This window comes from Schistocerca gregaria, chromosome 3 (genome assembly GCF_023897955.1).
Source record: "Schistocerca gregaria isolate iqSchGreg1 chromosome 3, iqSchGreg1.2, whole genome shotgun sequence".
Classification (NCBI taxonomy): Eukaryota; Metazoa; Arthropoda; class Insecta; order Orthoptera; family Acrididae; genus Schistocerca; species Schistocerca gregaria.
In genome coordinates, this window is record NC_064922.1 from 71,484,617 (window position 1) to 71,508,941 (window position 24,325).

At 26.6% G+C, this 24,325-nt stretch overlaps 1 long non-coding RNA gene across 1 annotated transcript; it reads left to right on the forward strand.

The window, feature by feature from the left end:
* Positions 1 to 999: 999 nt before the first annotated feature.
* LOC126354507 (uncharacterized) lies at positions 1,000 to 15,425 on the forward strand. Its single transcript, XR_007565338.1, has 2 exons — positions 1,000 to 1,986; positions 15,275 to 15,425. It is a non-coding gene; the product is annotated as an uncharacterized LOC126354507 (long non-coding RNA).
* The last annotated feature ends 8,900 nt before the right edge of the window (positions 15,426 to 24,325 follow it).

The window sequence follows — 24,325 nt, forward strand, 5'->3', positions numbered from 1 at the left end:
GTTTTGTTAGACTAAATGTTCTTTTTGCAGTAATTTGATTTAATTATCAAGTGATTTTGGATTTAGCAATTGATTTAGTATCGGCATAATTCGTGCCAGCAGCCGCGGTTATACGATTGATACAAGTGAATATTATTGGTTAAAACAGTTGTTTATATTATTAGGGTTGAAATATAAATTTGTAAGGTGAAATGTTAAAATTTATTTGTGGCCCTTTTTATGAATCTGTGAAATTTAAATAATAAACTAGGATTAGATACCCTATTATTTTAAATGTTAATTATATTTACCAGGGTACTATTAGTTAAGGTCTTTAAACCCAAAGAATTTGGAGGTATCTCATTCCATTCAGAGGAACCTACCCCATGATTGATAATACACGATTTACTCTACTTAATTTATTTGTTTGTATATCTCCGTTATCAGAGAATCTTTTTAGAGTTATAATTCTCAAGATTTATAATTATAAAATATTTCAGGTTAAGGTGCAGCTTATAGTTAAGAGGAGGTGGGTTACAATAGATTTTTGTTTATAACGGATTTGATAGTGAAATACTGTTAATGAAGGTGGATTTGATAGTAATTTAATTTATTTAATTTAACTGATATTGGCTCTGAGATGTGTACACATCGCCCGTCGCTCTCATTATTGATTATTCTATTTTATTTTAAAGTAGCTTCAATTTAGATGAGATAAGTCGTAACATAGTAGATGTACTGGAAAGTGTATCTAGGAAGAGTTTCAAGATATAACTTATTAGTAAAGTGTTTCATTTCCACTGAAAATTTTTCTGTGCAAATCAGGATATCTTGATTATTTATTTTATTATATTTATTTTTTGTTTATTTAATTATTTAATATAAATAATTTTATTGTATTTTTGTCTTAGTATATTTTATAGAATTGATTTTTTAAATTTTAGTTTATTGGTAATGTAAGTGTTTTATGAAATATTATTTTAAATTTTTTTAAGTAGATTTTATTTATTGTACCTTTTGTATCAGGGTATATCAAAATTTTAGTATTTATTTTACTTGTCTCGATTTGGGTTGATTTATAAATAATTTATAGTTAATGTATCATAATTATTATTAAATTATTTATAGAAATGAGATGTTAATCGTTTCCCAAGATATCTAGTTTCTTAAGAAAAAATTTAATTTTTTAAAGTTATTTGTTTTTATTTAATTTTTTAAGTAAAAATATTAACTTACTTATTCTTTAAGGGATAAGCTTTGAAGTTAATAACCTATAATTTATTTTATAGAAATATAATAGTAAGCTTTAAACCAGCTATCTTTAAGATTACGTTTTAGTTCATTATTTTTTATTTTGATTTTATAAATATTTTAGGTTTTTTATTAAGATTATTAATTTAATTTTAAAATTTTTGTAATAATGATAGAATTAGTATATTTATTTGTATGAAATTTTTACCTTGTGAACTTATTATAAGGAACTAGGCAAAATTGATTTCCGCCTGTTTATCAAAAACATGTCCTCTTGTTTATATTTTGAGGTCTGGCCTGCTCACTGAGCGTATTTTTAAAGAGCCGCGGTATTTTGACCGTGCAAAGGTAGCATAATCATTAGTCTCTTAATTAGTGGCTGGAATGAATGGCTTGACGAGAAATCAACTGTCTCTTAATAAATTTTTGAATTTAACTTTTGAGTCAAAAGGCTTAAATTCTTCTTTAGGACGAGAAGACCCTATAGAGCTTGACATTTTACTTTTGTATAGTTTTTTGTTTGTCTTTCTATATTTAATGATGATGTTTTGTTGGGGTGACATGAAGAATAGATAAACTCTTCATTATTATATCATTTATTTATGTTTGTTATTTTGATCCATAATTTATGATCATAAGATTAAGTTACCTTAGGGATAACAGCGTAATTGTTTTTGAGAGCTCATATCGACAAAGCAGATTGCGACCTCGATGTTGGATTAAGAAAAATTTTGGGTGCAGGAGCCCAATGATTAGGTCTGTTCGACCTTTAAATTCTTACATGATCTGAGTTCAGACCGGCGTGAGCCAGGTCGGTTTCTATCCTAAGATTGTTAATCCATATTAGTACGAAAGGACCATATGGTTAAAATATTTTTTGTTATATTGATTAATATTAATTTATTTACTATTTTGACAGATTAATGTGTTGAATTTAGAATTCATTTATGTAGATTTTTTCTACAAGTAGTATTGATACTTTATGATTTATTTATATTTATTTTGAATTTTCTTTTATTGGTTATTTGTGTTTTAATTAGTGTTGCCTTTTTAACTTTATTAGAGCGTAAGGTTTTAGGTTATATTCAGATTCGAAAGGGTCCAAATAAGGTAGGTTTTGTTGGAATTCCTCAGCCATTTAGAGATGCTATTAAGTTAATTCGTAAGGAGCAGCCAATTCCTATTATATCTAATTACCTACTTTATTATTTTTCCCCTGTTTTTAATTTAATGATTTCTTTAGCCGTTTGAGTAATTTTTCCTTATTTAACTTATATGTGTTCTTTTTCTTATGGATTTTTATTTTTTTTATGTTGTACTAGATTAGGTGTTTATACTGTTATAATTGCTGGTTGATCTGCTAATTCAAATTATTCATTATTAGGTTCTCTTCGTTCTGTTGCTCAAACAATTTCTTATGAAGTTAGTTTAGCTTTAATTTTATTGTCTTTAATTATTTTAATTGGTAGTTTTAATATGTTTGATTTTATAAACTATCAGCTTTATTGTTGATTTATTATTATTTCTTTTCCTTTAGCTTTAGCTTGTTTTGCTTCTTGCTTAGCTGAAACTAATCGTACTCCTTTTGATTTTGCTGAAGGGGAATCTGAGTTAGTTTCAGGATTTTATATTGAGTATGGTGCGGGTGGTTTTACTTTAATTTTTTTAGCTGAATATACTAGAATTGTCTTCATAAGAATGTTATTGGCTTTAATTTTTTTGGGCGGTGATTTTTATTCTTTTATATTTTTTATTAAGCTTGCTATTATATCTTTTGGTTTTATTTGGGTTCGTAGAACATTACCACGGTTCCGTTATGATAAATTAATGTACTTAGCTTGAAAAAGTTTTTTACCTTTATCTTTGAATTTTTTTATTTTCTTTGTTGGTTTAAAGATTTTATTTATCTCATTTGTTTAGTGAAATTTTTTGAGAAAAGTTAATAGAAGAGTTAAACTTCTAATTTTATGTTTTCAAAACATATGCTTTTCCTAAGCTTATTAACTTCATTCCTTAATTAATTTATCTCATGCGTTTGCGACATGGACATTAATTAAGAAATATGTGAAGTAAATAATTGTTAAGATTTGACCTGTTATAATATAAGGTTCTTCAACAGGTCGTTTACCAATTCACGTTAGTAAGCATACAACAACTACTATAATTCAGAATAAAATTGGATTAATAGGGTAAAATTGAATGCCTCGGAATGGTGTTTTATTATAAAATGGTAAAATTATTAAGATTCTAATTGATAAAAATAATGCAATAACACCTCCTAACTTATTAGGGATATATCGTAGAATTGCATATGCAAATAGGAAATATCATTCTGGTTGAATGTGAACTGGTGTTACTAATGGGTTGGCAGGTACAAAGTTATCTGGATCTCCTAATAGGTAAGGATTAATTAAACATAGTATAATTAATAATGATGTTATTATTACAAATGTAATAGAATCCTTAAAGGTAAAGTATGGATGGAATGGAATTTTTTCAATATCTCCATTTAGTCCAAGAGGATTATTAGATCCTGTTTGGTGAAGAAAAAATAAATGAATTGCTGCTATAGCAGCAATAATAAATGGTAATACAAAATGGAATGCGAAGAATCGATTTAATGTTGCATTATCAACAGCGAATCCTCCTCATACTCATTGGACTAAATCTGTTCTTAAGTATGGGATTGCTGATAATAAATTAGTAATTACTGTTGCACCTCAAAAAGATATTTGGCCTCAGGGTAAGACATATCCTATAAATGCAGTTGCTATAACTAAAAATAAAATCACTGTACCAATTATTCAGGTATGTATATATATATAAGATCCATAGTAAATTCCCCGTCCTACATGTAAGTAAATACAAATAAAAAATATAGATGCTCCATTTGCGTGTAAGGTTCGGATAATTCAACCATTATTTACGTCTCGGCAGATGTGTACTACACTACTGAATGCTATTTCAATATTTGATGTATAATGTATAGCTAAAAATAGTCCAGTTACGATTTGAATCACCAAACATAACCCTAATAGGGATCCAAAATTTCATCAAAATGAAATATTTGTTGGGGCAGGTAAGTCAATTAAAGAGTTATTAATAATTTTAATTAAAGGATGTCTTAATCGTAAGGGTTTATTCATTAGTAATTATCTTATTTTACGAATAGGTCCCTGATTAATATTGTTGATTTTAACAACTGCTAGTAGTGCTAAAAATAAAAAAATTATTATTATTATTGTAATAATGAATGTTGGTCTATTATATAATTTTTCTAAAGATATTGTTATTTCTTGATAATTGATTGAATTATCAATATTTATAGTTTCGGTGTTTTTGAAAAAGTCTATAAATATAGATATATCTAGAATAATTAATATTAATATGATAAATACTCACATTATTAATGTAATAATTATAGTGATTGATTTAGGCTGAAATATTTCGTTTGATGCAATTCTTGTAATGTAAATAAATAATACTAGTATACCACCAAGAAATGTTAAAAATAAAATATATGATAATCAATATCTTTCTATTATTGTTCCTGTTATTAATCCAACTAGGAAGGTTTGAAGGATAATAAAAAGCATTATTGATATTGGGTGTCTTAATTTAATAAAATTAATATTTATTACATTTGATAATGATATAATTATTATTTTGATAATTTCAGGGGTTAGTTTATTTAAAATACCGGTTTTGGGGACCGATGATGGAAGCTTTTCCACCTCTGAAGTTATAAAAGTGGGGGCTGGACTTATTTCCGGTTTACAAGACCGGCGTTTTTTTTAAACTATTAAAACTAATGTTTATATTCTCTATTTTTACTTCTTTATTGATTTATTTTGCTGGTGTTTATGTTTTTTCTTCTAAACGTAAACATTTATTAATGGTTCTTTTGAGATTAGAATATATTGTTCTTTCTTTATTTATGTTAGTTATTGTTTTTCTTATTGAGTTTGATTATGATTATTTTTTTCCTGTTATTTTTTTTAGTTTTTTCTGTTTGTGAGGGTGCTTTAGGTCTTTCTATTTTAGTTTCAATAATCCGTTCTCATGGTAATGATTTTTTTTAATTCTTTTGGTTTATCTTTATGTTAAAGTATTTATTTATAACAATTTTTTTGATCCCTCGTTGTTTATTAAATAATTGTTGATGGTTGGTTCATTCTTTAATGTTTCTGTCGGGTTTTGTTTTTATAATTTGTGTTTATTCATATGCTGATTTGAATATAATTAGATATTATTTTGGTATTGATTATTTTTCTTTTAGTTTAATTTTACTTAGTTTTTGGATTTGTTCTTTAATAATCACTGCTAGAAGTTCAGTTTATTTAAGTTCATATCATTCTAATTTTTTTGTTTTTATGGTTTTGATTTTAATAATTATGCTTTATTGTTCATTTGCTAGATTAAGTCTTCTTTCTTTTTATATTTTTTTTGAGGCTAGATTAGTTCCTACTTTACTTTTAATTTTGGGTTGGGGTTATCAACCTGAGCGTTTGCAGGCTGGTGTTTATTTAATTTTTTATACTTTGGTTGCTAGATTACCTTTATTATTAGTTTTATTTAAGGTTTATGATTTTTCTAATACTTTATATTTTCCTTTATTGGTTGATTTTGGTTCTTATTATTTTATGTTTTATGTATTTATAATTTTGGCTTTTTTAGTTAAGATACCTATGTTTTTGGTTCATTTATGACTTCCTAAGGCTCATGTAGAGGCCCCTATTTCAGGTAGAATAATTCTTGCTGGTGTTTTATTAAAGTTAGGTGGTTATGGTATTTTTCGTGTTATAAAGGTTATTTCTTATTTGGGTTTAAAGTTTAATTATTTTTGATTGTCTTTAGGTTTATCTGGGGGTGTTATTGTAAGATTTATTTGTTTTCGTCAGGTTGATTTAAAGTCTTTAATTGCATATTCTTCTGTTGCTCATATAAGAATGGTTATTGGTGGATTGATGACTATGAATTGATGAGGTTGTGTAGGTTCTCTTTCTCTAATGGTTGGTCATGGTTTATGTTCTTCTGGTTTATTTTGTTTATCTAATATTATTTATGAACGTTTAGGTAGACGAAGATTATTAATTAACAAGGGTATAAGTAATTTGATGCCAAGAATGGCTTTATGATGATTTCTTTTAAGATCATCAAATATGGCTGCTCCTCCTTCTTTAAATTTGGTAGGTGAAATTAGATTATTAAATAGAATTATATCTTGATCTTCTTTTAGATTCTTTGCTTTGATTTTTTTATCTTTTTTTAGAGCTGTTTATACTTTGTATATATATTCTTATTCTCAGCATGGGAATTATTATTCTGGTGTTTATACTTGTTCTCTTGGTTATTTTCGTGAATATCATCTTTTACTTTTACATTGATTGCCTTTAAATATTCTCTGTTTAAAGGGTGAATATTTCTTTGTTTAGTTTGCTTAAGTATTTTAATTAAAAATATTGTTTTGTGGAATCAATGATATGAAGTTTTTCATCTTAGGCCGTGAATTTATTTTCTATTTGTTCTTTGAGTTTTTTTTCTTTGTTTATTTCGAGAACTATAATTTTTATTTTAGGTATTTATTATTTAATAATTGATTATAGAGTTTTTGTTGAGTGAGAGCTTTTCAATTTAAATGGTTCTATAGTTGTTATAACTTTAATTTTGGATTGAATATCTCTTATTTTTATATCTTATGTCATATATATTTCTTCTTTGGTTATTTATTATAGAGAGGATTATATATCTGGTGAAAAGAATATAAATCGTTTTATTATTATTGTTTTAATATTTATTCTTTCTATAGGTTTTTTAATTATTAGTCCTAATTTAATTAGAATTTTATTAGGTTGAGATGGTTTAGGTTTAGTTTCTTATTGTTTAGTTATTTATTATCAAAATGTAAAATCTTATAGTGCTGGTATATTAACTGCACTTTCTAATCGTATTGGTGATGTTGCTATTTTAATTTCTATTGCATGAATGTTAAATTTTGGTGGTTGAAATTATATTTATTATTATGATTTTATTTCTAATTCTTTTGAAATAAAGCTCATTACTATATTAATTGTTTTAGCAGCTATAACTAAGAGAGCTCAGATTCCTTTCTCTTCATGACTTCCTGCTGCTATAGCAGCTCCTACTCCTGTTTCTGCTTTAGTTCATTCTTCTACTCTTGTTACTGCTGGTGTTTATTTATTAATTCGTTTTAGACCAATATTGGATACTTATAATTGTGGTTGATTTTTACTTTTAATTGGTTGTATAACTATATTTATGGCTGGATTGGGCGCTAATTTTGAGTTTGATTTAAAGAAGATTATTGCTCTTTCTACTTTAAGACAACTTGGTTTAATAATAAGAATTTTGGCTATAGGTTATCCAAAGCTTGCATTTTTTCATTTATTGGCTCATGCTTTATTTAAGGCATTATTATTTATATGTGCAGGTTCAATAATTCATAATTTGAAGGATTCTCAGGATATTCGTTTTATAGGATCAATTGTTAATTTCATACCTTTAACTTCAGTTTGTTTTAATGTTTCTAGTTTATCTTTGTGTGGAATACCTTTTTTAGCGGGATTTTATTCAAAGGATTTAATTCTTGAGATGGTTTGTTTAAGATGAATTAATTGTTTAATTTTTTTCTTTATTTTTTTCTACTGGTTTAACTGCTTCTTATTCTTTTCGTTTGTTTTATTATTCAATATCTGGTGATAATAATTTTTATTCTAGATTTTCTTTTGATGATAAGGGTTATTATATTTCATTTGGAATAATTGGTCCATTGTTTGTTGCTGTTTTTGGTGGTAGTCTTTTATCTTGATTAATTTTTCCTATTCCTCATGTGATTGCTTTACCTTATTATTTAATGTTTTTAACTATTACAGTTGTTATTTTAGGTGCTTATTTAGGTTATCTTATTTCTAATTTTGATTTTTCTCATAATTTATTTTCTTTAAGTATACTTTCTTTTGTTAGATTTGCTGGTTCTATATGATTTATACCTTTTCTTTCAACTAAGTTTATTAGATATATTCCTTTAAAAATAGGTTATTATTCATCTAAGTCATTTGATTATGGTTGAGGTGAATTACTTGGTTGGCAAGGTTTATATAGATTATTTATTTATTTAATTGGTTATATTCAAGGTTGATATGATTCTAATTTCAAGATTTATCTTTTAACTTTTATTTTTTGAATATTTATTTTGGTAATATTGTTTTTCGTTTACTTAAATAGCTTATAATTAGAGCGTGACACTGAAGATGTTAAGGAAGTATTTTTACTTTTAAGTATTTATAAATATAGATATATTATTTTGACAGTGAAAATGTAATGTTTTATTTAAACTATATAAATTTTAGAAATGTTAACGGAGTTTAACCGCTAATATAAAAAGTTAGCAGCTTTCATATTGGCTTTACATTTCCTTAATTGGAACTATTATAGTTCAATTATATTATTAACAGTAATACGCCTCTTTTTGGCTTCAATTAATAAGAATAAGGGTAGTACATACCAATCTTCCAGGTCGAAACTGACTGCAATATTTCGCTTCTTATTCTATTTAAGGTTGATTGATAATATCAATACTTTTAGAATGCAACCCAAATGTTATATTTAACTACAACCCTTTATTCTGCTCATTGTAATGCTCCTTGGTTTCATTCATGGTATAGTCCTCCTAATAGAACTAGAATAAAAAATATTGTTGATACTGTTCAGATTATAATGTCTGAAGTTTTAAAAATAATTACAATTGGTAGAATTAGTGCAATTTCTACATCAAAAATTAAAAAGATTACTGCGATTAGGAAGAATCATATTGAGAATGGTATTCGTGCTGATCTTTTTGGATCAAACCCACATTCAAATGGTGATCTTTTTTCTCGATCATTAATTAATTTTTTTGATAGTGTTGTTGCCAGGATTATAACAATTATTGGAATAATAAATCTAATGAAAACTCTTGTTGATAGAATTAGAACTGTTTTTCTTGATTTATATCAAGCTTTCTGATTGGAAGTCAAATGTACTATTTATACTAGAAAAACAATTATCTACCTCATCAATAAATAGAGATATATAAGAATAATCATACTACGTCTACGAAGTGTCAGTATCATGCTGCTGCTTCAAATCCAAAGTGATGTCTTGGTGAAAATTGATTTATTGAGTGTCGAAGTAGACATGTTGATAAAAAGATTGTTCCAATAATTACGTGTAAACCATGGAGTCCTGTTGCAACAAAGAATGTTGATCCATAAACTGCATCTGCAATGGTAAAAGGTGCTTCTCAATATTCATATGCTTGAAGTATTGTAAAGTATAGTCCTAATAACACTGTGAAGAATAATCCTTGTAGTGCTTGAGTATGATTAGATTCCATTAAACTATTATGTGCTCATGTTACTGTTACTCCTGATGCTAAAAGAATAGCTGTATTAAGTAATGGAATTTGTATAGGGTTAAAGGGTTGAATTCCTATTGGAGGTCATAGTATTCCTAGTTCAATTGTTGGTGCTAATCTTCTTCTAAAGAATGCTCAAAAAAAAGAAACGAAAAATAATACCTCTGATGCAATAAATAAAATTATTCCTCATCGTAATCCAATTGATACAAATCCTGTATGTAATCCTTGATATGTTCCTTCTCGTACTACATCTCGTCATCATTGAATTATAGTTAGTAGGGTAATTCCAAATCCAATTATGAATAAGTTAATATTAAATAGGTGGAATCATTTTGCTAGTCCTGATACTAGGACTATTGCTCCAATTGCTCCTGTTAATGGTCAAGGTCTATAGTCTACTAAGTGGAATGGGTGGTTTGAGTGAGTTGTTAACATAGGTTTAATATACTTCTCTAGAATATAGAGTTCTTAGAATTGAGAAAACATAGGCTTGAATTATTGCTACTGCTGATTCTAGAATTAATAGAAGTATTTGTCCAATAATTAGTAATGAGATTAAGTTTATTGCTATAGATGGTCCTGTGTTTCCTAATAAGGTTAATAATAAGTGTCCTGCAATTATATTTGCTGCCAACCGTACTGCTAATGTTCCTGGTCGAATAACATTACTAATTGTTTCAATTAGTACTATAAATGATATTAATGCAGGCGGTGTACCTTGTGGTACAAGGTGTGTAAATATATGATTAGTATGGTTAATTCATCCAAATAATATAAATCTTAGCCATATAGGTAGGGCGATTGCAAATGTTAATGCTAAATGTCTTGTTCTAGTAAAAATATAAGGGAATAATCCTATGAAATTGTTAAATAATATTATAATAAAAATTGAGATGAAAATGAATGTTGTTCCATTAAATGATTTTGGTCCAAGAAGTGTTTTAAATTCATTATGTAAGGTTAAATTTAGTTTATTTCAGATAATGTTAATTCGTGATGGTGTAAGTCAAAATAGTGATGGGATTAATAATAGTCCTAGAAATGTTCTAGTTCAATTTAATGATAAATTAAAGATGTTAGTTGATGGGTCAAATGTTGAGAATAGATTTGTTATCATTTTCAATTTAAGTTTTTTATTTCAATTGTTCCTTTTTCTGCTCTTTTAATAAGGTTAGGTTTAAATGAGAAGAAGTTTATTTGATTAAACAAGATTAATGTAGCTGAAAATATAATGAATAGTGAGAATCATATAAGAGGGGATATTTGAGGGATTTGGATATAATTTCCCCATCAGAAGTAGTCGTTAATTTACTATTATTTGGTTTAAGAGACCATTACTTACTTTCAGTCATCTGATGAATTTCAAGGTGTACTAATTTTTTTTAGTTACTTTAGATTGACACTCTAATGTTATTTATTTTAACTAACTCCTTAAATTATCTTAGATAATCACTTAATAAATAAATTTACTGAAGTTCTTTCAATTACAATTGGTATAAATCTGTGGTTTGCTCCACAGATTTCTGAGCATTGTCCAAAGAATAATCCAGGTCGATTTATTGTGAATGTTCCTTGATTTAACCGACCTGGCGTTGCATCAATTTTAACCCCTAATGCAGGAACTGCTCATGAGTGTAGAACATCTGATGCTCTTGTTAATACTCGTACTTCTGTATTTATTGGTAGGATTGTTCGGTTATCTACATCTAGTAGTCGGAATCCATCATTTTCTAGGTCTTGTTCTGGTGTTATATAAGTGTCAAATTCTACGTCTAAAGTCCTTAGTATAATGAAATTAAGGTTGATGTTGAAATCAATCCTATTGTTGAAATTATTACTGTTATAGGAAGAATGATTCTTGATTTTTGGGACTTTATCTTTATAGATCACGAATTTTCTGTGTATGATATAATTAGAGCTGAGAATCTAATACGTATATAGTAGTAGAGTGTAATTGTAGTTAATACAACTATAATAGTTATAATAGTTGTTATATTGTTTTCTATTAATGATTGTATTACAATTCATTTTGGTAAGAATCCAAGGAATGGTGGTAGTCCACCTAAAGATAATAAAGATAAGAATATTATGAATTTAATTTCGGTTTTTATATTTCTGGCTGAATAAATTTGATTTATGAAAAATAAATTTATTTGCTTAAATAATAAAACTATAATTAATCTTAATAGTGAGTAAATAATGAAGTATAGTTCTCAGATGTTTTCTCTGACTGTTAATGATCTAATTATTCAACCTAGATGTCTGATTGATGAATATGCTAAAAGTTGTCGTAAGGATGTTTGATTTAAACCTCCTATTGCCCCAATAATAATTCTTAAGATAATAATTGTTCAAATAAAAGTTCTTAATTGAATACAATAGGATAAGACCATTATTGGGGCGATTTTTTGTCATGTTATTAATGTTAAACAATTATTTCATCTTGATGCTCCTATAACTTCTGGAAATCAGAAATGGAAAGGTGCAGCTCCAATCTTTAATAATAGTCTAGATCTAATTATTATTGATGGGATAAATTCTGTTTCCCATCCCATGGGATATTTTATTTGAATCAGCAAAATTGAAAATAATAATATTGTCGATGCTATTGCTTGGACAATAAAATATTTAATTGATGATTCATTTATTATTATATTTTTATTTCTTGTTAGGAGCGGAATAAATGAAAGTAAGTTGATCTCAAGTCCTATTCAAACCCCAAATCAGGAATTTGATGAAATGGACAGGATCGTTCCTATCATTAATGTTGATATTAAGAGAAGTTTTGTAGAGTTGTTGGTCATTAAAAAGGAGAGGATTGATACCTCTATAAATGGGGTATGAACCCATTAGCTTGTTTAGCTTACCTTTTTACATTAAGGTGTATGATGCACGTTAGTTTTTGATACTAAAGGAGGTAGTTTAATTCTATCTTATGTAATTTTAATGAAGGTAATTTTATTTACTTTATTTAACCTATCAAGGTAACCCTTTAATCAGGCACTTCATTTATTTAATATATAAATCGAAAGTTTTTTTTTGAAATTCTTTTATGTATTATTTTGTTTAATTAGGATTAATTTATCCTGCTCATTTTATTTTTTTATATATATATTATTATAATTGGATATAATAAATAAAATTATTAATTTAAATATAAAATATTATAATTAATATAAATAATTATATTAATTATAATAATATAATTATGTAAATTATCTATAATTAGATTATTTAACTAATATATATGAAAGTTAACTTAATATAAAAAAAAGAATTCATATTAATAACATATTATATTAAATTACATAATTGTATAAAATATATTTATTATATTATTTAATCTTTCTTTATTTATTAGTGAAAAGAAAGATTAAATAAGAAAGAATATAATACATTTATTGCTATACATGTTCCATATTAATCTTTAATTATATATAATAGAGAAGTTGTTGTGGTCATACATAGGGGCGTCTCTTTTTTTTTTGTTAATGTTTGTGGTTTTTTTCTTTTTTTTTCTTTAAATATTTGAATCTTTTATTTTTTCCTGAATTAATAGATTTAAAATTTTCTTATTTTTTATTTTTAAAAGTTTTATTCTTGCTTGTTTATTCACTTTTTCTTTGTATTATATGTAAGTTTTGTTAGACAAAAATGTTCTTTTTGCAGTAATTTGATTTAATTATCAAGTGATTTTGGATTTAGCAATTGATTTAGTATCGGCATAATTCGTGCCAGCAGCCGCGGTTATACGATTGATACAAGTGAATATTATTGGTTAAAACAGTTGTTTATATTATTAGGGTTGAAATATAAATTTGTAAGGTGAAATGTTAAAATTTATTTGTGGCCCTTTTTATGAATCTGTGAAATTTAAATAATAAACTAGGATTAGATACCCTATTATTTTAAATGTTAATTATATTTACCAGGGTACTATTAGTTAAGGTCTTTAAACCCAAAGAATTTGGCGGTATCTCATTCCATTCAGAGGAACCTACCCCATGATTGATAATACACGATTTACTCTACTTAATTTATTTGTTTGTATATCTCCGTTATCAGAGAATCTTTTTAGAGTTATAATTCTCAAGATTTATAATTATAAAATATTTCAGGTCAAGGTGCAGCTTATAGTTAAGAGGAGGTGGGTTACAATAGGTTTTTGTTTATAACGGATTTGATAGTGAAATACTGTTAATGAAGGTGGATTTGATAGTAATTTAATATATTTAATTTAACTGATATTGGCTCTGAGATGTGTACACATCGCCCGTCGCTCTCATTATTGATTATTCTATTTTATTTTAAAGTAGCTTCAATTTAGATGAGATAAGTCGTAACATAGTAGATGTACTGGAAAGTGTATCTAGGAAGAGTTTCAAGATATAACTTATTAGTAAAGTGTTTCATTTACACTGAAAATTTTTCAGTGCAAATCAGGACATCTTGATTATTTATTTTATTATATTTATTTTTTGTTTATTTAATTATTTAATATAAATAATTTTATTGTATTTTTGTCTTAGTATATGTTATAGAATTGATTTTTTAAATTATAGTTTATTGGTAATGTAAGTGTTTTATGAAATATTATTTTAAATTTTTTTAAGTAGATTTTATTTATTGTACCTTTTGTATCAGGGTTTATCAAAATTTTAGTACTTATTTTACTTGTCTCGATTTGGGTTGATTTATAAATAATTTATAGTTAATGTATCATAATTATTATTAAATTATTTATAGAAATGAGATGTTAATCGTTTCCCAAGATATCTAGTTTCTTAAGAAAAAATTTAATTTTTTAAAGTTATTTGTTTTTATTTAAATTTTTAAGTAAAAATATTAACTTATTTATTCTTTAAGGGATAAGCTTTGAAGTTAATAACCTATAATTTATTTTATAGAAATATAATAGTAAGCTTTAAACCAGCTATCATTAAGATTACGTTTTAGTTCATTATTTTTTATTTTGATTTTATAAATATATTAGGTTTTTTATTAAGATTATTAATTTAATTTTAAAATTTTTGTAATAATGATTGAATTAGTATATTTATTTGTATGAAATTTTTACCTTGTGAACTTATTATAAGGAACTAGGCAAAATTGATTTCCGCCTGTTTATCAAAAACATGTCCTCTTGTTTATATTTTGAGGTCTGGCCTGCTCACTGAGCGTATTTTTAAAGAGCCGCGGTATTTTGACCGTGCAAAGGTAGCATAATCATTATTCTCTTAATTAGTGGCTGGAATGAATGGCTTGACGAGAAATCAACTGTCTCTTAATAAATTTTTGAATTTAACTTTTGAGTCAAAAGGCTTAAATTCTTCTTTAGGACGAGAAGACCCTATAGAGCTTGACATTTTACTTTTATATAGTTTTTTGTTTGTCTTTCTATATTTAATGATGATGTTTTGTTGGGGTGACATGAAGAATAGATAAACTCTTCATTATTATATCATTTATTTATGTTTGTTATTTTGATCCATAATTTATGATCATAAGATTAAGTTACCTTAGGGATAACAGCGTAATTGTTTTTGAGAGCTCATATCGACAAAGCAGATTGCGACCTCGATGTTGGATTAAGAAAAATTTTGTGTGCAGGAGCCCAATGATTAGGTCTGTTCGACCTTTCAATTCTTACATGATCTGAGTTCAGACTGGCGTGAGCCAGGTCGGTTTCTATCCTAAGATTGTTAATCCATATTAGTACGAAAGGACCATATGGTTAAAATATTTTTTGTTATATTGATTAATATTAATTTATTTACTATTTTGACAGATTAATGTGTTGAATTTAGAATTCATTTATGTAGATTTTTTCTACAAATAGTATTGATACTTTATGATTTATTTATATTTATTTTGAATTTTCTTTTATTGGTTATTTGTGTTTCAATTAGTGTTGCCTTTTTAACTTTATTAGAGCGTAAGCTTTTAGGTTATATTCAGATTCAAAAGGGTCCAAATAAGGTAGGTTTCGTTGGAATTCCTCAGCCATTTAGAGATGCTATTAAGTTAATTTATAAGGAGCAGCCAATTCCTATTATATCTAATTACCTACTTTATTATTTTTCCCCTGTTTTTAATTTAATGATTTCTTTAGCCGTTTGAGTAATTTTTCCTTATTTAACTTATATGTGTTCTTTTTCTTATGGATTTTTATTTTTTTATGTTGTACTAGATTAGGTGTTTATACTGTTATAATTGCTGGTTGATCTTCTAATTCAAATTATTCATTATTAGGTTCTCTTCGTTCTGTTGCTCAAACAATTTCTTATGAAGTTAGTTTAGCTTTAATTTTATTGTCTTTAATTATTTTAATTGGTAGTTTTAATATGTTTGATTTTATAAACTATCAGCTTTATTGTTGATTTATTATTATTTCTTTTCCTTTAGCTTTAGCTTGTTTTGCTTCTTGCTTAGCTGAAACTAATCGTACTCCTTTTGATTTTGCTGAAGGGGAATCTGAGTTAGTATCAGGATTTAATATTGAGTATGGTGCGGGTGGTTTTACTTTAATTTTTTTAGCTGAATATACTAGAATTGTCTTCATAAGAATGTTATTGGCTTTAATTTTTTTGGGCGGTGATTTTTATTCTTTTATATTTTTTATTAAGCTTGCTATTATATCTTTTGGTTTTATTTGGGTTCGTGGAACATTACCACGGTTCCGTTATGATAAATTAATGTACTTAGCTTGAAAAAGTTTTTTACCTTTACCTTTGAATTTTTTTATTTTCTTTGTTGGTTTAAAGATTTTATTTATCTCATTTGTTTAGTGAAATTTTTTGAGAAAAGTTAATAGAAGAGTTAAACATCTAATTTTATGTTTTCAAAACATATGCTTTTCCTAAGCTAATTAACTTTATTCCTTAATTAATTTATCTCATGCGTTTGCGACATGGACATTAATTAAGAAATATGTGAAGTACATAATTGTTAAGATTTGACCTGTTATAATATAAGGTTCTTCAACAGGTCGTTTACCAATTCACGTTAGTAAGCATACAACAACTACTATAATTCAGAATAAAATTTGATTAATAGGGTAAAATTGAATGCCTCGGAATGGTGTTTTATTATAAAATGGTAAAATTATGTGTACTACACTACTGAATGCTATTTCAATATTTGATGTATAATGTATAGCTAAAAATAGTCCAGTTACGATTTGAATTACCAAACATAATCCTAATAGGGATCCAAAATTTCATCAAAATGAAATATTTGTTGGGGCAGGTAAGTCAATTAAAGAGTTATTAATAATTTTAATTAAAGGATGTCTTAATCGTAAGGGTTTATTCATTAGTAATTATCTTATTTTACGAATAGGTCCCTGATTAATATTGGTGATTTTAACAACTGCTAGTAGTGCTAAAAATAAATAAATTATTATTATTATTGTAATAATGAATGTTGGTCTATTATATAATTTTTTTAAGATATTGTTATTTCTTGATAATTGATTGAATTATCAATATTTATAGTTTCGGTGTTTTTGAAAAAGTCTATAAATATAGATATATCTAGAATAATTAATATTAATATGATAAATACTCACATTATTAATGTTATAATTTTAGTGATTGATTTAGGCTGAAATATTTCGTTTGATGCAATTCTTGCAAAGTAAATAAATAATACTAGTATACCACCAAGAAATGTTAAAAATAAAATATATGATAATCAATATCTTTCTATTATTGTTCCTGTTATTAATCCAACTAGGAAGGTTTGAAGGATAATAAAAAGCATTATTGATATTGGGTGTCTTAATTTAATAAAATTAATATTTATTACATTTGATAATGATATAATTATTATTTTGATCATTTCAGGGGTTAGTTTATTTAAAATACCGGTTTTGGGGACCGATGATGGAAGCTTTTCCACCTCTGAAGTTTTAAAAGTGGGGGCTGGACTTATTTCCGGTTTACAAGACCGGCGTTTTTTTTAAACTATTAAAACTAATGTTTATATTCTCTATTTTTACTTCTTTATTGATTTATTTTGCTGGTGTTTATGTTTTTTCTTCTAAACGTAAACATTTATTAATGGTTCTTTTGAGATTAGAATATATTGTTCTTTCTTTATTTATGTTAGTTATTGTTTTTCTTATTGAGTTTGATTATGATTATTTTTTTCCTGTTATTTTTTTAGTTTTTTCTGTTTGTGAGGGTGCTTTAGGTCTTTCTATTTTAGTTTCAATAATTCGTTCTCATGGTAATGATTTTTTTTAATTCTTTTGCTTTATCTTTATGTTAAAGTATTTATTTATAACTATTTTTTTGATCCCTCTTTGTTTATTAAATAATTGTTGATGGTTGATTCATTCTTTAATGTTTCTGTCGGGTTTTGTTTTTATAATTTGTGTTTATTCATATGCTGATTTGAATATAATTAGATATTATTTTGGTATTGATTATTTTTCTTTTAGTTTAATTTTACTTAGTTTTTGGATTTGTTCTTTAATAATCACTGCTAGAGGTTCAGTTTATTTAAGTTCATATCATTCTAATTTTTTTGTTTTTATGGTTTTGATTTTAATAATTATGCTTTATTGTTCATTTGCTAGATTAAGTCTTCTTTCTTTTTATATTTTTTTTGAGGCTAGATTAGTTCCTACTTTACTTTTAATTTTGGGTTGGGGTTATCAACCTGAGCGTTTGCAGGCTGGTGTTTATTTAATTTTTTATACTTTGGTTGCTAGATTACCTTTATTATTAGTTTTATTTAAGGTTTATGATTTTTCTAATACCTTATATTTTACTTTATTGGTTGATTTTGGTTCTTATTATTTTATGTTTTATGTATTTATAATTTTGGCTTTTTTAGTTAAGATACCTATGTTTTTGGTTCATTTATGACTTCCTAAGGCTCATGTAGAGGCCCCTATTTCAGGTAGAATAATTCTTGCTGGTGTTTTATTAAAGTTAGGTGGTTATGGTATTTTTCGTGTTATAAAGGTTATTTCTTATTTGGGTTTAAAGTTTAATTATTTTTTATTGTCTTTAGGTTTATCTGGGGGTGTTATTGTAAGATTTATTTGTTTTCGTCAGGTTGATTTAAAGTCTTTAATTGCATATTCTTCTGTTGCTCATATAAGAATGGTTATTGGTGGATTGATGACTATGAATTGATTAGGTTGTGTAGGTTCTCTTTCTCTAATGGTTGGTCATGGTTTATGTTCTTCTGGTTTATTTTGTTTATCTAATATTATTTATGAACGTTTAGGTAGACGAAGATTATTAATTAACAAGGGTATAATTAATTTGATGCCAAGAATGGCTTTATGATGATTTCTTTTAAGATCATCAAATATGGCTGCTCCTCCTTCTTTAAATTTGGTAGGTGAAATTAGATTATTAAATAGAATTATATCTTGATCTTCTTTTAGATTCTTTGCTTTGATTTTTTTATCTTTTTTTAGAGCTGTTTATACTTTGTATATATATTCTTATTCTCAGCATGGGAATTATTATTCTGGTGTTTATACTTGTTCTCTTGGTTATTTTCGTGAATATCATCTTTTACTTTTACATTGATTGCCTTTAAATATTCTCTGTTTAAAGGGTGAATATTTCTTTGTTTAGTTTGCTTAAGTATTTTAATTAAAAATATTGTTTTGTGGAATCAATGATATGAAGTTTTTCATCTTAGGCCATGAATTTATTTTCTATTTGTTCTTTGAGTTTTTTTTCTTTGTTTATTTCGAGAACTATAATTTTTATTTTAGGTATTTATTATTTAATAATTGATTATAGAGTTTTTGTTGAGTGAGAGCTTTTCAATTTAAATGGTTCTATTATTAAATTAAAAAGATTACTGCGATTAGGAAGAATCGTATTGAGAATGGTATTCGTGCTGATCTTTTTGGATCAAACCCACATTCAAATGGTGATCTTTTTTCTCGATCATTAATTAATTTTTTTGATAGTGTTGTTGCCAGGATTATAACAATTATTGGAATAATAAATCTAATGAAAACTCTTGTTGATAGAATTAGAATTGTTTTTCTTGATTTATATCAAGCTTTCTGATTGGAAGTCAAATGTACTATTTATACTAGAAAAACAATTATCTACCTCATCAATAAATAGAGATATATAAGAATAATCATACTACATCTACGAAGTGTCAGTATCATGCTGCTGCTTCAAATCCAAAGTGATGTCTTGGTGAAAATTGATTTATTGAGTGTCGAAGTAGACATGTTGATAAAAAGATTGTTCCAATAATTACGTGTAAACCATGGAATCCTGTTGCAACAAAGAATGTTGATCCATAAACTGCATCTGCAATGGTAAAAGGTGCTTCTCAATATTCATATGCTTGAAGTATTGTAAAGTATAGTCCTAATAACACTGTGAAGAATAATCCTTGTAGTGCTTGAGTATGATTAGATTCCATTAAACTATGATGTGCTCATGTTACTGTTACTCCTGATGCTAAAAGAATAGCTGTATTAAGTAATGGAATTTGTATAGGGTTAAAGGGTTGAATTCCTATTGGATATAAATAATTATATTAATTATAATATTTTATATTTAAATTAATAATTTTATTTATTATATCCAATTATAATAATATTAAATATTAAATTACATATTATTATATATATTATATTATAATAACCTATTTTAAGCTAAAAACATAAGTAGCTATAATCCTAGGTAAATAATTGCATTAAAATAATCAATTGATAATGGTAAGATGAACTTATAATACTTTAATTTCAATTAAATGTAATATATTAATATAAATTATTTATTATATATATATATATATAAAATAAAATGAGCAGGATAAATTAATCCTAATTAAACAAAATAATACATAAAAGATTTTCAAAAAAAAACTTACGATTTATATATTAAATAAATGAAGTGCCTGATTAAAGGGTTACCTTGATAGGGTAAATAAAGTAAATAAAATTACCTTCATTAAAATTACATAAGATGGAATTAAACTACCTCCTTTAGTATCAAAAACTAACGTGCATCATACACCTTAATGTAAAAAGGTAAGCTAAACAAGCTAATGGGTTCATACCCCATTTATAGAGGTATCAATCCTCTCCTTTTTAATGACCAACAACTCTACAAAACTTCTCTTCCTATCAACATTAATGATAGGAACGATCCTGTCCATTTCATCAAATTCCTGATTTGGGGTTTGAATAGGACTTGAGATCAACTTACTTTCATTTATTCCGCTCCTAACAAGAAATAAAAATATAATAATAAATGAATCATCAATTAAATATTTTATTGTCCAAGCAATAGCATCGACAATATTATTATTTTCAATTTTGCTGATTCAAATAAAATATCCCATGGGATGGGAAACAGAATTTATCCCATCAATAATAATTAGATCTAGACTATTATTAAAGATTGGAGCTGCACCTTCCCATTTCTGATTTCCAGAAGTTATAGGAGCATCAAGATGAAATAATTGTTTAACATTAATAACATGACAAAAAATCGCCCCAATAATGGTCTTATCTTATTGTATTCAATTAAGAACTTTTATTTGAACAATTATTATCTTAAGAATTATTATTGGGGCAATAGGAGGTTTAAATCAAACATCCTTACGACAACTTTTAGCATATTCATCAATCAGACATCTAGGTTGAATAATTAGATCATTAACAGTCAGAGAAAACATCTGAGAACTATACTTCATTATTTACTCACTATTAAGATTAATTATAGTTTTATTATTTAAGCAAATAAATTTATTTTTCATAAATCAAATTTATTCAGCCAGAAATATAAAAACCGAAATTAAATTCATAATATTCTTATCTTTATTATCTTTAGGTGGACTACCACCATTCCTTGGATTCTTACCAAAATGAATTGTAATACAATCATTAATAGAAAACAATATAACAACTATTATAACTATTATAGTTGTATTAACTACAATTACACTCTACTACTATATACGTATTAGATTCTCAGCTCTAATTATATCATACACAGAAAATTCGTGATCTATAAAGATAAAGTCCCAAAAATCAAGAATCATTCTTCCTATAACAGTAATAATTTCAACAATAGGATTGATTTCAACATCAACCTTAATTTCATTATACTAAGGACTTAAGTTAATCAAACTAATAACCTTCAAAGTTATAATTAAAAGAATAATCTTTTAGGCCTTAGTAAAATTTTACACCTCTAGAATTGCAGTCTAGAATCATAATTGAATATAAGACCTAAATATGATAAGAGAGAAAACATCTCATAAGTAGATTTACAGTCTACCACCTAAAATTCAGCCATCTTACCGCAAAAATGATTATTCTCAACAAACCATAAGGACATTGGTACTTTATACTTCATATTTGGAGCATGAGCAGGAATAGTAGGAACATCAATAAGAATACTTATTCGTGCTGAACTTGGCCAACCCGGATCTCTAATTGGGGATGACCAGATTTAAAATGTTATTATTACAGCTCACGCATTCGTAATAATTTTCTTTATAGTAATACCTATTATAATTGGTGGATTTGGTAATTGACTTGTTCCACTAATAATTGGTGCACCAGATATAGCATTTCCACGAATAAATGATATAAGTTTTTGATTACTACCACCTTCACTAACCCTTCTTCTTACATCTTCTATAGTAGATAATGGTGCTGGTACAGGATGAACAGTTTACCCTCCTCTAGCAGGAGCTATTGCACACGGGGGTGCATCTGTAGATCTAGCTATTTTTTCACTGCACTTAGCAGGTGTATCATCTATTCTTGGTGCAGTGAATTTCATTACAACAGCAATTAAAATACGATCAGAAAGTATAACTTTAGATCAAACACCTTTATTTGTATGATCTGTAGCTATTACAGCATTACTTCTCCTTCTTTCACTTCCAGTTTTAGCAGGAGCTATTACTATATTATTAACAGATCGAAATTTAAATACATCATTCTTTGACCCTGCAGGAGGGGGTGACCCAATTCTATATCAACATCTATTTTGATTCTTTGGACACCCAGAAGTTTATATTTTAATTCTACCGGGGTTCGGAATTATTTCACATATTGTATGTCAAGAAAGAGGAAAAATTGAATCATTTGGAACATTAGGTATAATTTATGCTATACTATCAATTGGACTAATAGGATTTATTGTATGAGCACATCATATATTTACAGTAGGAATGCATGTTGACACACGAGCATATTTTACATCAGCAACAATAATTATTGCTGTACCTACAGGAATTAAGGTATTTAGATGATTAGCTACATTATATGGAACTAAATTCAAGTTCAATCCACCATTATTATGAGCTCTAGGATTTATTTTCCTATTTACAATTGGTGGATTAACAGGATTAGTATTAGCAAATTCATCACTTGATATTGTATTACATGATACATATTATGTAGTAGCCCACTTTCATTATGTATTTTCTATAGGAGCAGTATTTGCAATTATAGGAGGTGTCATTCAATGATATCCACTATTTACAGGATTAACTATAAATAATACATGATTAAAAATCCAATTTACAATTATATTCATTGGAGTAAATTTAACATTCTTTCCTCAACACTTCCTAGGATTAGCAGGAATACCTCGACGATACTCTGACTACCCAGACGCATATACATCATGAAACGTAGTATCAAGAATTGGGTCTACAATTTCTATTGTAGGAATCATTATATTCATTGTAATTATATGAGAAAGAATGATTACAAACCGAGCAATTATATTTAGAGCTAACATAAGAAGATCAACAGAATGACTACAAAATAACCCTCCTGCAGAACATAGTTACTCAGAATTACCATTAATCTCTAGATTCTAATATGGCAGATTAGTGCAGTAGATTTAAGCTCTACAAATAAAGGTTTGACCTTTTATTAGAAAATATTTATTAATGGCAACATGATCAAATTTATCTCTTCAAGATGGAGCTTCACCATTAATGGAGCAATTATCATTCTTTCATGATCATACTATGGTCGTATTATTATTAATTACAGTAATTGTAGGTTATGCCCTAAGTTATATATTATTTATTGCCTATACTAACCGTAATATACTTCATGGACATTTAATTGAAACAATCTGAACAGCTTTACCAGCAATTACATTAATTTTTATTGCCCTTCCATCATTACGACTATTATATTTACTTGATGATTCAGTAGATGCAATAATTACAATTAAAACCATTGGACGACAATGATATTGAAGATATGAATATTCAGACTTCATAGACGTAGAATTTGACACTTATATAACACCAGAACAAGACCTAGAAAATGATGGATTCCGACTACTAGATGTAGATAACCGAACAATCCTACCAATAAATACAGAAGTACGAGTATTAACAAGAGCATCAGATGTTCTACACTCATGAGCAGTTCCTGCATTAGGGGTTAAAATTGATGCAACGCCAGGTCGGTTAAATCAAGGAACATTCACAATAAATCGACCTGGATTATTCTTTGGACAATGCTCAGAAATCTGTGGAGCAAACCACAGATTTATACCAATTGTAATTGAAAGAACTTCAGTAAATTTATTTATTAAGTGATTATCTAAGATAATTTAAGGAGTTAGTTAAAATAAATAACATTAGAGTGTCAATCTAAAGTAACTAAAAAAAATTAGTACACCTTGAAAT